This window comes from Anser brachyrhynchus (genome assembly GCF_964034855.1).
Source record: "Anser brachyrhynchus genome assembly, chromosome: Z".
Classification (NCBI taxonomy): Eukaryota; Metazoa; Chordata; class Aves; order Anseriformes; family Anatidae; genus Anser; species Anser brachyrhynchus.
The window spans coordinates 59,576,944-59,588,636 of record NC_137697.1 but is presented as its reverse complement, the minus strand read 5'-3'; the positions used below and the strand labels follow the sequence as shown (position 1 = coordinate 59,588,636).

Genomic DNA, 11,693 nt, shown 5'->3' with positions numbered 1-11,693 from the left:
GAAAAGGGTGAATGGGGGGAAGGTGTCTTTAGTTTGTTTTATTTCTTTCTCATTTCTCTACCTTGTTAATAATAGGCAATAAATTTCTTTAATCTCCCTACACTGAGTCTGTTTTGCCCATGACAATTGTTGAGTGATCTCTGTGTCCTTCTCTCAACTCTTGGACCCTTTTCTTCATATTTTCTCTATGGTTTCCCTTTGAGGAGGGGAAGTGAGAGACCAGTTGTGGTGGAGTTTGGCTGCCCACCTGAGTAAAACCACCACAGATGGTTTCTACCATATTCAAGAAAAGTATTCTCAATGCAACAAAGCTGAAGTAGAAACTGTGTAGGTATCAAAATACATAGAAATGAAGAAAGAGAATTAAATTGATCCATCCTTCTAAAACTGGATCTTAAAAAGAAAACACAAGAAGAAAATCAACTAGGGCATAGAAAATAACAAGTTTCATTTTTTTTATTCATTGATAACTAACATTGATGCTCCACTAATTAAAGCCCGTATTGATAAAAATTGTCAAATCTCAGTTTTAGAACTGTGATTGTTACAAACCCCACATAAGAAAAATAAGCAACAATTCTTGCTTCTTTATGCAATACACTTACTAATCATGGTAGATGAAATGGGAGTTTTCTGATGTGGTGGACTTCTGAGGCAGGAAACAACAGTAAAAATTGAGATGATGTAGCTCACAGACTACAGATGAGAAATATCATCACCCCTCTGAATTGCAATTGTAGACTTCAGTATATGAAGCATGCGGTCATACCAAATAAAAACGCATTTCTAGATACTTGAAAACAATCTGCAAAGATATAGGAATTCTTCTTATTTGGGGACTTACATACTACACAGATGTTCTACAGGTGCAAAAGAACTGATTGCATGGGAAACAACTAAAAGTTGTTTCTTGAAAAGCTGTGTGCATTGAAAAGGTCTGTTTTATAACAGTTCTACTTTAAATGTCAGGACTACAGTTTCTTTTTCAAGAGTAAAGAATGTTGTCACAAAAATCTTACAAGCTGACAATTAAGACTTTTATAGCGTATAACATAAAATAAACAGGAAATATTACAGCTACAAACATTAAATTTAATATCCACAGGAAAACAAACAAGAGCAAATCCAAATGGGATGGACTAGAATATCCCAAAAACACATATAAGCTTGACTTTCCATCCCTGAGGAAACTAAGACAATTTTCTGGGGCTGCTAGAACACTGAAAAAGGATTAGTTTTAAATGACCTCAGTACACTGAAACTAGGGTGTTTTTTTTTTGAATCACAGTAGGCTTTTGATGATCCAGAACCAGTAATGGGGATTAATTGCAGTTCTTGACACAGTGTATATTTTAGAGATACAATGAACACAATGTTCTGCCTGCCACAAGCAAATGGGCTTGTTAAACTTGTGTAGCACAATAATTCTAAATTAAATAGCACCATTAAACTTATTGTTACAGCATGTGTGCTGGAGAAGAAAATAATCCGTCACACACTTGCAGAAACATTGAGGTTCTATTTCATAATAAATCTGGACAAAATTACCCAGTCTCTATTCCTCACAAAGAAACCAAAACAAAATTTAAAATTGTTTTGAATAACCTTATTTTCACTAAAATCTGACTAAAAAAAATAAAAACTAAAAGCAAGTGGATCTTCAAATTTAGCAACTTTTCCAACAATGACACAAAAATACATTCTTTTTCAAAACATTTACACTTCCTTCCTGAGGGAGTTTCTCTGAAAGGCAGAGGCTATCACAATACTGGTTTATATTGCAGAACCAAGACAAGGAAATTCCAGTAAGTCTCCTTTCAAAATCTGTCTGCAAAGAACCATCCTTTTCCAAAATAATTATACATTCACTGTCTGCTGCTAAATTATGGACCATTTTCCTGCTGTCAGAAAATTTTTCTTTGGATTTAAAAATGCTAGAGGAAGCATGGACCACTGTAATGATAAAGGTAGTAAGTCACACACCATAAATGTAAAGAAGCATCATAGAAAAGTATTTCTTGCCATGTGTCTTTCCACTCTTCATCTTTTCTGTTGCCTCTGTTTTCCACACAGTTCCAATCATTTAAAATCTGCAATCATTTTCTGAATGTTCAGTCTCTGGTTTCTACAAGAGGTTCATAAGATCAATAAATCACAGAATCACAGAATTGTAGGGGTTGGAAGGGACCTCCAGAGATCATTGGGTCCAACCCCACTACCAAAGCAGGTTCCCTAGAGCAGGTTGCACAGGTAGGCGTCCAGACGGGCCTCCAGAGAAGGAGACTCCACAACCTCCCTGAGCAGCCTGTTCCAGTGCTCCGTCACCCTCACTGTGTAGAATTTCTTTCACATATTGGTGCAGAACTTCCTGTGATCCATTTTGTGGCCATTGCCCCTTGTCCTGTCCCCAAAAACCACTGAAAAGAGGTTGGCCAAATCCCTCTGTCTCCCACACTTAAGATATTTGTAAACATTAATAAGATCCCTTCTCAGTCTTCTTTTCTCAAGGCTGAACAGACATGGGTCTCTCAGCCTTTCCTCACAGAGAAGATGCTCCAGGCCCCGTATCATCTTTGTGGCCCTCCACTGGGCTCTTCCCAGGAGATCCCTGTCTTTTTTATACAGGGGAGCCCAGAACTGGACACAGTACTCCAGGTGAGGCCTGATCAGGGCAGAGTAGAAGGGGAGGATCACCTTCCATGACCTGCTGGCCATGCTCCTTTTAATGCACGCCAGCATCCCATTGGCCTTCTTGGCCACCAGAGCACACTGCTGGCTCATGGTCTACCTGTGGTCCACCAGGACCCCCAGGTCCTTCTCCGCAGAACTCCTCTCCAGCAGGTCATCCACCAGCCTGTACTGATACATGTGTTTTTTCCTTCCCAGACGCTACACTTGCTCTTGTTAAACCTCATTTGGTTTCTTCCTGCCCATCTTCCCAGCCTGTCCATGTCTTGCTGAATGGCAGCACAGCTTTCTGGCATGTCAGCCACTCCTCCCAGCTTTGTATCGTCAGCGTACTTGCTGAGAGTGGACACTATTCCCTCATCAAGGTCGTCGATGAAGATGTTGAACAGGACTAGACCCAGCACCGACTCCTGGGGAACACCACCAGTCATAGGTCTCCAGCCGGACTCTGCGCCGCCGATCACCACCCTCTGAGCTAGGCCAGTCAGCCAGTTCTCAACCCACCTTACTGTCCACTCCTCTATCCCACACTTTCTCAGCTTTGCTAGCAGGATGTCATGGCAGACAGTACCAAAAGCCTTGCTAAAGTCAAGGTAGATGACATCCACTGCTCTCCCCCCATCTACCCAGCTAGTGATGCCATCACAGAAGGCAATGAGGTTGCCTTCTACGATTTCCTCTTGGTGAACCCATGACGACTACTCCTTATAACCTTCTTCTCTTCCAATTACTTGGAGATGGCATACAGAACAAGCTGTTCTAACACCTTTCCAGGGACAGAGATGAGACTGACTGGCCTGTAGTTTCCCATATACTCCTTGTTGCCCTTTTTAAAGATCAGAGTAACATTAGCTATCCTTCAGTCTTCAGGTACCTTCTCCTGTTCTCCAGGACCTGTCAAAGATGAGTGGTTCGGTGATCACCTCTGCCAGCTCTCTCAGCACATGTGGATGCACCACATCAGAGCCCATGGATTTGTGTGCATTAAGCCCACTCAGATGCACCCGAACCACTCCCTCATCAACCAGGGGGGAGATCTCCACTTCCCAGATTCTTTCTCCTCCCTCCAGGGTCCAGGACTCCCAGGGGGGAGTCTTTGAAGCAAAGACTGAAGCAAAAAAGGCATTCAGCATCTCCACCTTCTCAGGGTCCCCCATTACCAGGACACCCCCCTCATTCAGCAGGAGACCCACATTATCCCTAGTCTTCCTTTTACTGTTTACATACTTAAAATATATATATATATATATGCTTCTTATTATCCTTTATCTCCTTTGCCAGCTTTATCTCCAGGTGGGCTTTATACTTCCTTGTTGCATCCCTGCAGGTCCTGACAACACTCCTAAACTCCTCCCAAGCAGACATGCTCTTTTTCCACATTTCATAGACCTTCTTCTTCCTTTTGATCTTATCAATTAGGTCTTTGCTCATCCACACAGGTCTCCTGTCCCCCTTCCCCAATTTCCTACTCTTAGGGATGCACCAATCCTGAGCTTGGAAGAAGTGCTGTTTAAATGTTGCCCAGCTTTCACAAGCACCCTTACCTTCTAGCAATCTACACCATGAGATACCCCTAAGTAGGTCCTGGAAGAGGTTGAAGTTGGCTCTCCAAAAGTCCAGGGTAGCAATCCTACTTTTTGCCTTACTTCATCAATTCCAGATCTTGAACTCCACCGTCTCATGATCGCTGCATCCCAAGCTGCCCCCAACCTTAACATCCCTAACAAGCTCATCCCTGTTGGTAAGAAAAAGGTCCAGAAGCACCCCCCACCTCATCGACTCCTCCACCACCTGTGTCAGAAAATTATCTTCAGTGGGAACCGTCTGGACTGTGCATGCCAGGCCAAGTTGCTTACCCAGCAGATGTCTGGATGATTAAAGTCCCTCATGACAACCAGCATCTAAGACTGCAAGGCTACTTCCAGCTGCTTGTAGAAGGCCTCATCGACTTCCTCCTCCTGATCTGGCGACCTGTAGTACACCCCCACTACAGTGTCACTAGCCAACCAATATATACATCAGGCACGGTAAAGCTAGATGGTCAAGAGAAGTAATTGTCCCACCCTGCTCTGGATTGGTGCAGCCTCACCTTGAGTTCTGTGTGCAGTTTTGGGTGCCACGGCATAAGAAGGATGTAAAACGATTAAAGAGAGTCCAGATGAGGGCTACAAAAATGGTAAAGGGTCTAGGGGGGAAGAAGCATGAGGAGAAGCTGAGGCCACTTGGTTTGTTCAGCCTAAAGAGGAGACTGAGGGGAGACCTTATGGTGGCCTATAGCTTCCTCATGAGGGGATCAGAGGGGCAGGCACTGATCTCTGCTCTCTTGTGAACCACAACAATCCCCAACGGAAGAGTACGAAGCTGCAACAGGATAAGTTCAGGCTGGATGTTAGGAAAAGATTCTTCACTGAGAACCTTTCTACGTCAGGCACTAGAACATGTTCCCCAGAGCAGTGGTCATAGCACCAAGCCTGCTGGAGTTCAAGCAATGTTTGGACAACACTCCCAGACATATGTTTTGATTTTTAGGTAGTCCTGTGTGAAGCCAGGAGTTGGACTCAGTGATCCTTGTGAGTCCCTTCCAACTCAGAGTATTCTATGAATACATGATTCTTCAACCCATTTTAAGTCTGCCAGGGAAAGATAAAAGAGTTTCAGTTATTAAAATGAAGGCCTGTGAATTTACACCAAGTCTTCGGGACAGAAATTGTGAAAATTTAAGCAAATCACTTCATTCTTTTGTGCCTTAATATCACACTTCTAAAAATAAGAGTCCTTAAACACTTTTGTCTAGTTGATTTGCCTGTAAACTAAGCTAAAATGTATCATTAAGGGCATTATCTGAACACTTCTTGAACATTGACAGGCAAGGGGCATCAACGACCTTGCAAGGAAGCCTGTTCCAGTGTTTGACCACATAACCTTTCCCTAATATGCAATCTGAACTTCCCCTGCTGCAGCTCCACACCATTGCCTTGGGTCACCAGAAACATCAGCTCCTGCCCTTCTGCTCTCCTTCATGAGGAAGCTGGAGGCCAGCAACAGGACCTGACTGAATTCAGATTTATTCTACTTACTTTGTTGCTTTCACCAAAGGTAGCAACCTGTGTCCCACTGAGTTTATGGGCAATTCGATTAGAAAAAAGTGTATGAAGAAATTTTATTTTTAGAAGTGTGATATGACCAGATGATCTTGGAAGTCTTTTCCAACCTTAATGATTCTATGATTCTGTAATTAAGGCAATTATTTTCCACTAACTCATATTCAACTTGCTGTTGAACAAAATCCCCACATCCTTTTCTATGTGTCTGCTCTCCAATCTCTATATATATCCAGGGTTGCCCCATCCCAGGTGCAGAATCCAACACTTGCTCTTTTTCAATGCTATGTGGTTGGTGATTGTCCAGCCCTCTAGTCTGTCAAGATCTCTCTGCAAGGTCTCTTAACCCTCAAGGGAGTCAGTAGGTCCTCCTAATTTAGTATCATCTGCAAACTTGCTTAGTATGCATTTGAGTCCTCTATCCAGACCATTTATAAAAATATTGAAGAGTACTATACCTAAAATGGAGCCCTTGGGAGCCCTACTAATGACTGGCAGTCAGGCTGATGTAATCTCATTCACTATAATCCTTTGAGCCCACACTATCAGCCAATTGTTCAGACATTTTATTATGTATTTGTCTAGCTGTATGCTGGATATGCTTTCTGGAAGGATACTGTGAGAAACAGTATCAAAAGTTTTGCTGAAATCCAAAAAGATTACGTCAACTGGCTAACTGCCTCGATCAGCTAGGTAGTATAGACAATATCAGCTATGCTAATATAGACAAAGATTTTATTGTCTATTTGGGAAAAAAATCTTAGATAAAATAATGTTACCTCTCTTCCAAAGTAGTTCACATAGAAGAAACATTGTCACTATAGCAAATATGGGAGTGTTCTTCCAGTTTTATCCAAGAAGTAGAAATAAAAGCCTGTATGTTCGAAGGTTTTCATAAAAGCTGTTAAAGGATCCTAGCAGTAGTTTTCAATAATCACACCACTTTTAGCAGTCTTTTTTTTTAGTCTCATCTTATTTGTCTTTGACTTATTTTTGTGTTTAAGTTACTTTGACAGTAAAACAGCAACCAGATAAATATACCTTTATTTGTCATAACCTACACAGCTGTTCATGTTCTTCACATATAAGAAAAAAATAAATTGTCAGCATACATCCTCTTCAGAAAAAAAAAAAAAAAAGAGGCATTGCATTTTTAACATTAAGTCTTCTACCAGGAGCTCAGTGGAGACTCAAACCAAAATTATTTCTCAGCCTTCTGCCCAGAGCACCTTAACACTCTTAATATAAAAGCTAACTCATTTCTGTGTGGTCATCAGGCACAAGAAAAAAGTGTGATGCATCATTCTTTTCAGGTTATTGAACATCTATTGTTCACGAAAAAAATGTTATCTTGTTATTTGAGGAGCATGACAGAGATGAAGCTGAAAGAGTATTTCATATGGCTGCAGACGTACAAACAAAGATTCGTGTAATAGAGAACATAACAAGTAATCATATAGGCCTACAATACAAAAATGCTCTGGAGCTTGTAATATGTATTCTAATATAGTGCAGCACAGTGACAGATGATGCTAGTGTACAACCAGGATTACGAAAGTCATCTCATTCTGAAGGAAAAAAAAAAAAAAAAAACACCTACTTGTAGAAGTATTTCAGCTTTGTTCCCAGTATGTTCATTATATAAACTTGTTAAAAGACATGATCCTTGACACCTATAGACTGCTGTTTTGCAGTACTACCCTTAAATTGTGTTATTGATCTAAATTAACTGTTCAGTCATTCATGTGTGCAGCTGTAAAGTGAAATTATAACCTTCTGCTCAGTTCTAAGAGTTACTTCCAAGATATTTCAATTTGTCACAACAAGATTTCACAGCTGCTGAAAACTCTGTGATTTCAGAGTGAACTTCATTGGGTATTTTGTTACCTGCTCCATGCTGTAAAACTCTAGGATGATTTTCAGTCAGAAAAAATAAAATAAAAATAAAATGAAATAAAAATAAAATGAAATAAAAATAAAATGAAATAAAATAAAATAAAATAAAATAAAATAAAATAAATACACAAAAGACCTGCTAAAGCAGTCTGTTCTCTGCTAGGCTAGAGCCATTTAGTCAGCCATTAAATGCATTGCTGCCCAGTGACAAAGGCAAAGGATGAGACAGTGTGGCACATATTTTCCTTTCCTCATTGCTACAGTGCTGAGAGAAAAAAGTAATGCATTCATTCTGCCATTTACCTTCCACTTACACCAAACCTGGCTCCCCACCCCAGCCCCCACCCCCCCTTTCAAATAGCAGAGAAACATATGAAAATCAAAAGAAGAGCATGCCATACTTCCCAATTATTTCTGATAGTGGCATGGGGGTAGGCAGATCACTCCAACAACCTGACAATACTTCCCAATGCTTGGTTTCATCAGGTCTGCACTTCAGCTGCAAAAACAAGCATGACGGTAAACACATCAAACACCAACACATAGCAGGTCACAGAAACCCACAGATGTAAGATAGTGGACTTTCCTGGGGAAAATCAGGGAAAATCACATTGCTAATGGATTTTCAGCTAAGTAGAAAGAGCATCCTTTACCTTCATTTACTGTCTATTATTTTCTGCAAGAGGCTGCTGCAATACCTGGCACAATTTTTCTCATTTGATCAAATACAGTCTTCATTTCAAACCCATTTTTTGACCCTTTTTAAGAATGCATTTAAGTGATATATCATTCATAGTGGTGCTTAAAATATGGTACAGTATTCTTCTTTAAATCCCCTTGAAAGCCACCATAGCTCCTGAAGGACTTTAATAAAGTAACAGTAAAGATTTTGTAAGGGTAATGATGTTGGAAATTTTAACTGATGCAATTGGAACTGTTTTAGTTGACAGCACACAACATCTCAAATGTATTATTGGAATATATATGATATAATTGCCAAATATATATAAATATATATACACACAATCTAAGTGAAAGTGGTAGAATTATTTACACTAAAATTCAGCATTTAGTGTGAGTCCCAATCAAATCTTTTCAGATCTTAGACTACACAAAAAAACACTATTCGACTATTCCTCTGGGGGCAGTAGGAGAGGTGGAATCCAACTTTTCTTCACTTAGGGAAGACTTACCATGAGACACCATTAAACAGTGTTTGACAAATTTCACTGAAATCATTTTATTCAGAGACGTAATGACTCTTTTAAGGGCCTATAGAGTAACAAGTCTGCAACATACTATGTCAGCAAATCTAAGCTGTATTTCTTGACTGCTCAACATAAGCATAAATGCTGTATAAAATAATATAGGTCTTGAATTAGTTATTGTCTGAGACTGAGTTAGTCTCAATGCATTCTCCAGCTTAGTCTTATAACAATCATAATAATATTTCTAAAATACAAAATTTAAAATAAATTTAAAAATACTAAGAATAACTGCCTCATTTGACCCTTGCAATTACTGCAATACATAACAATAAATGAATTTATAGGAAGAATGTAGATGATCCTTATCTCGTGCTCATAACAGCCTCTCCACAGTTCTAGCACTCATCTTTCTGAAATATTGTGAGCTAAAATTTACATCCAAACCATTCTGTTTAAAATCTTTGCATGGACCTTTCTTTCATATTCTTTTTGATCTATTTATACTTTATTTAGCAATGAATTATGCACTTCAGTTACATCCTTTTTTTGAAAGAAATTATTCATTTTGGTGACTTTTATATCACCTGCAGAATAGCTTCATTGGATATAAAAAGAGTCAACAGTAATTCCTCATTCACTTTGACCACACCATTTATGATTACATGGACATCTATCAAAATCACTTTCACTCAACTCTTTCCCATACTGATAAGGATTAGGCTATTTTCCCTTCTCTGTGAAGTAACTATCTGATTAAGTAACCTCTGATCCTTCCCTTCTCTGTACTGTCCCTAGGTCTGTTAAACCCTGAGCAAGATGAAATTTCTTGCAGTTGTGATAATTTTAAAATGCCTACAGACTGCAGGCTAATTCTGTGGTGTCATGAGGTTTTGTTCTCTATTCCTGTTCACTACCTAACATCTTATTTACCTTTTTCATTGCTTCTAGGGACTCAGCTGAATGTTTCAGAGTGCTATTCATGGTGCCTGCAAGGATTCACTCGGGAATGAGACACCATTAATTTCAAGCGATTGTGTTTATAGTCAAAACTGTTTTGCCACCTGTGTTACTCCATGATTATTGACATTAAATATTAGCTGGCACTTTGTTGTTCACTTGCTCATTGACAACCTCCAGCAGCTCTTTCCTACCTTGGAGTAGTTTTCCAATGTCAAAGCCTTGACGTCTTGCTGCTCACCCCATTTCTAGATGTTTTCTGAAGAAAACAGTATCAGATAGGATTGGTGCCTGCAGAGGTGATAAAAGAACTTCACTGACAGCGTGCATTCTCTGAAAACAGACCACAGTTTTCCTTTTTCTACTCGGTAATTAACCACCATTCTTCCTCAAATCCGGTGCTCTCTCAGCCAGTCCCCTCAACCATGCTTGCTGATGTGACTTTCAATACTCCAGCAGAATCACTTGATTTACAAGCTTGATATTTAACACCTGTTTCCCAGGTGCCTAACTAGCTGTAGTCCTTCCTATGGTTTCTACCAGTATAATCAGTATAGAAGTAAGATACAGCGGTCTGTAGATTCCCAGACTCCCTTTGGAGCCCTTTTTGAATACTTGTTCTCATTTGCCTCTTTCCTCTCTTCTGGCACCAAAACTGATTTGAGTAACAGGTTTTACATCACATAGCTGGTAACAATTCACTCTGGACCTTTTGAGTGAAATCTTTTGCTCAGAAGAATGTACTACTCTTTTATTTTTCTCTAAAATCCTTTCCAATGATGTCTAATTAATACTGAGGAACCCAAATACAAAAAGCTCATTTAGATTTTCCTGTTATAGCCTTGAGCGCATTTTTTTTACACCTTAGCCTTCTATCAGTCCTATGGAATCAAAGATTAGCCTCCAGAGTCCAATGTGTTTTGAACTATTCTTATTATTCATTTTTTGTACTTAAAAAAAAAAATCTCTTCAAAGTCTTTATTGTCTGCCTAATTGGGTATGATTTCACATATAAATTACCATATTTTTTATTCTTTTTATTGTTTCTGGACATAATTTTCAATTTTGTGAAAATTTATGATCATTTTACTCTGCTGCTGCAGTTGTGACACCATTAAGCAACCTTCTCAGAACAGGACTCTACCATAGGAAAAATAAATACTTTAAAACATGAATGTTTTTCTTAACTTAATCATTTTCCAAATATTTTATCCTCCACAAAGAATTTGTAAGACTTGAATTCAAATGTCTACCTTTGGTCTGAAAACAGGTATTCAAACACCATTTCAAGCTGTACTTTAAAAACTTGAGAATTTCCAAGTTGAAATTAATTTCTCCATAAATAAACTTACAGTTGAAATACGTATGAACAAGGCAGGAGATAAATAAGTTGGCAAAAGATCCCTTCTGTCTATTCAGATCTTGAAAAACTCTTTGGCTACACAGTAGGGAGTGTACATTATTCATGCTATTTATCCAACAGATCCAGGTGACAGCCAATCAAAATGTCAGCTAGTGTTCTAGAAGAGAAATAAAATGTATCTTAACACCTTTCAGAGGTGTAACATCTATTCTTGTCTGGCACTGTCCTCAGTCAGTTATTACACAGAAAGCACATGATAAACACATCCTAATGAGATAAGACAGAAAGAAATGCACCACTTACCAACGTATAGCACTGAACAGGAGTATCGTAGGCACATATAACAAGATTTATCAAAATAAATAAATAAATAAAATAAAGACTTGGTGACTTCAAAAATGTCAAGTACACTACTTTGATTTATAAACATGTCAGGTGTTAAACATACTCTTAATATCATATGTTTTGATAAAAGCAACA

The 11,693-nt window shown here is 39.0% G+C and overlaps 1 long non-coding RNA gene across 1 annotated transcript; it reads right to left on the bottom strand.

Moving 5' to 3' along the window:
* Positions 1-8,075: 8,075 nt before the first annotated feature.
* On the bottom strand, positions 8,076-11,339 carry LOC308185626. Its single transcript, XR_013943526.1, has 3 exons — positions 11,203-11,339; positions 10,045-10,141; positions 8,076-8,184 (listed from the first exon to the last, which is right to left on the bottom strand). It is a non-coding gene; the product is annotated as an uncharacterized lncRNA (long non-coding RNA).
* Positions 11,340-11,693: the final 354 nt, after the last annotated feature.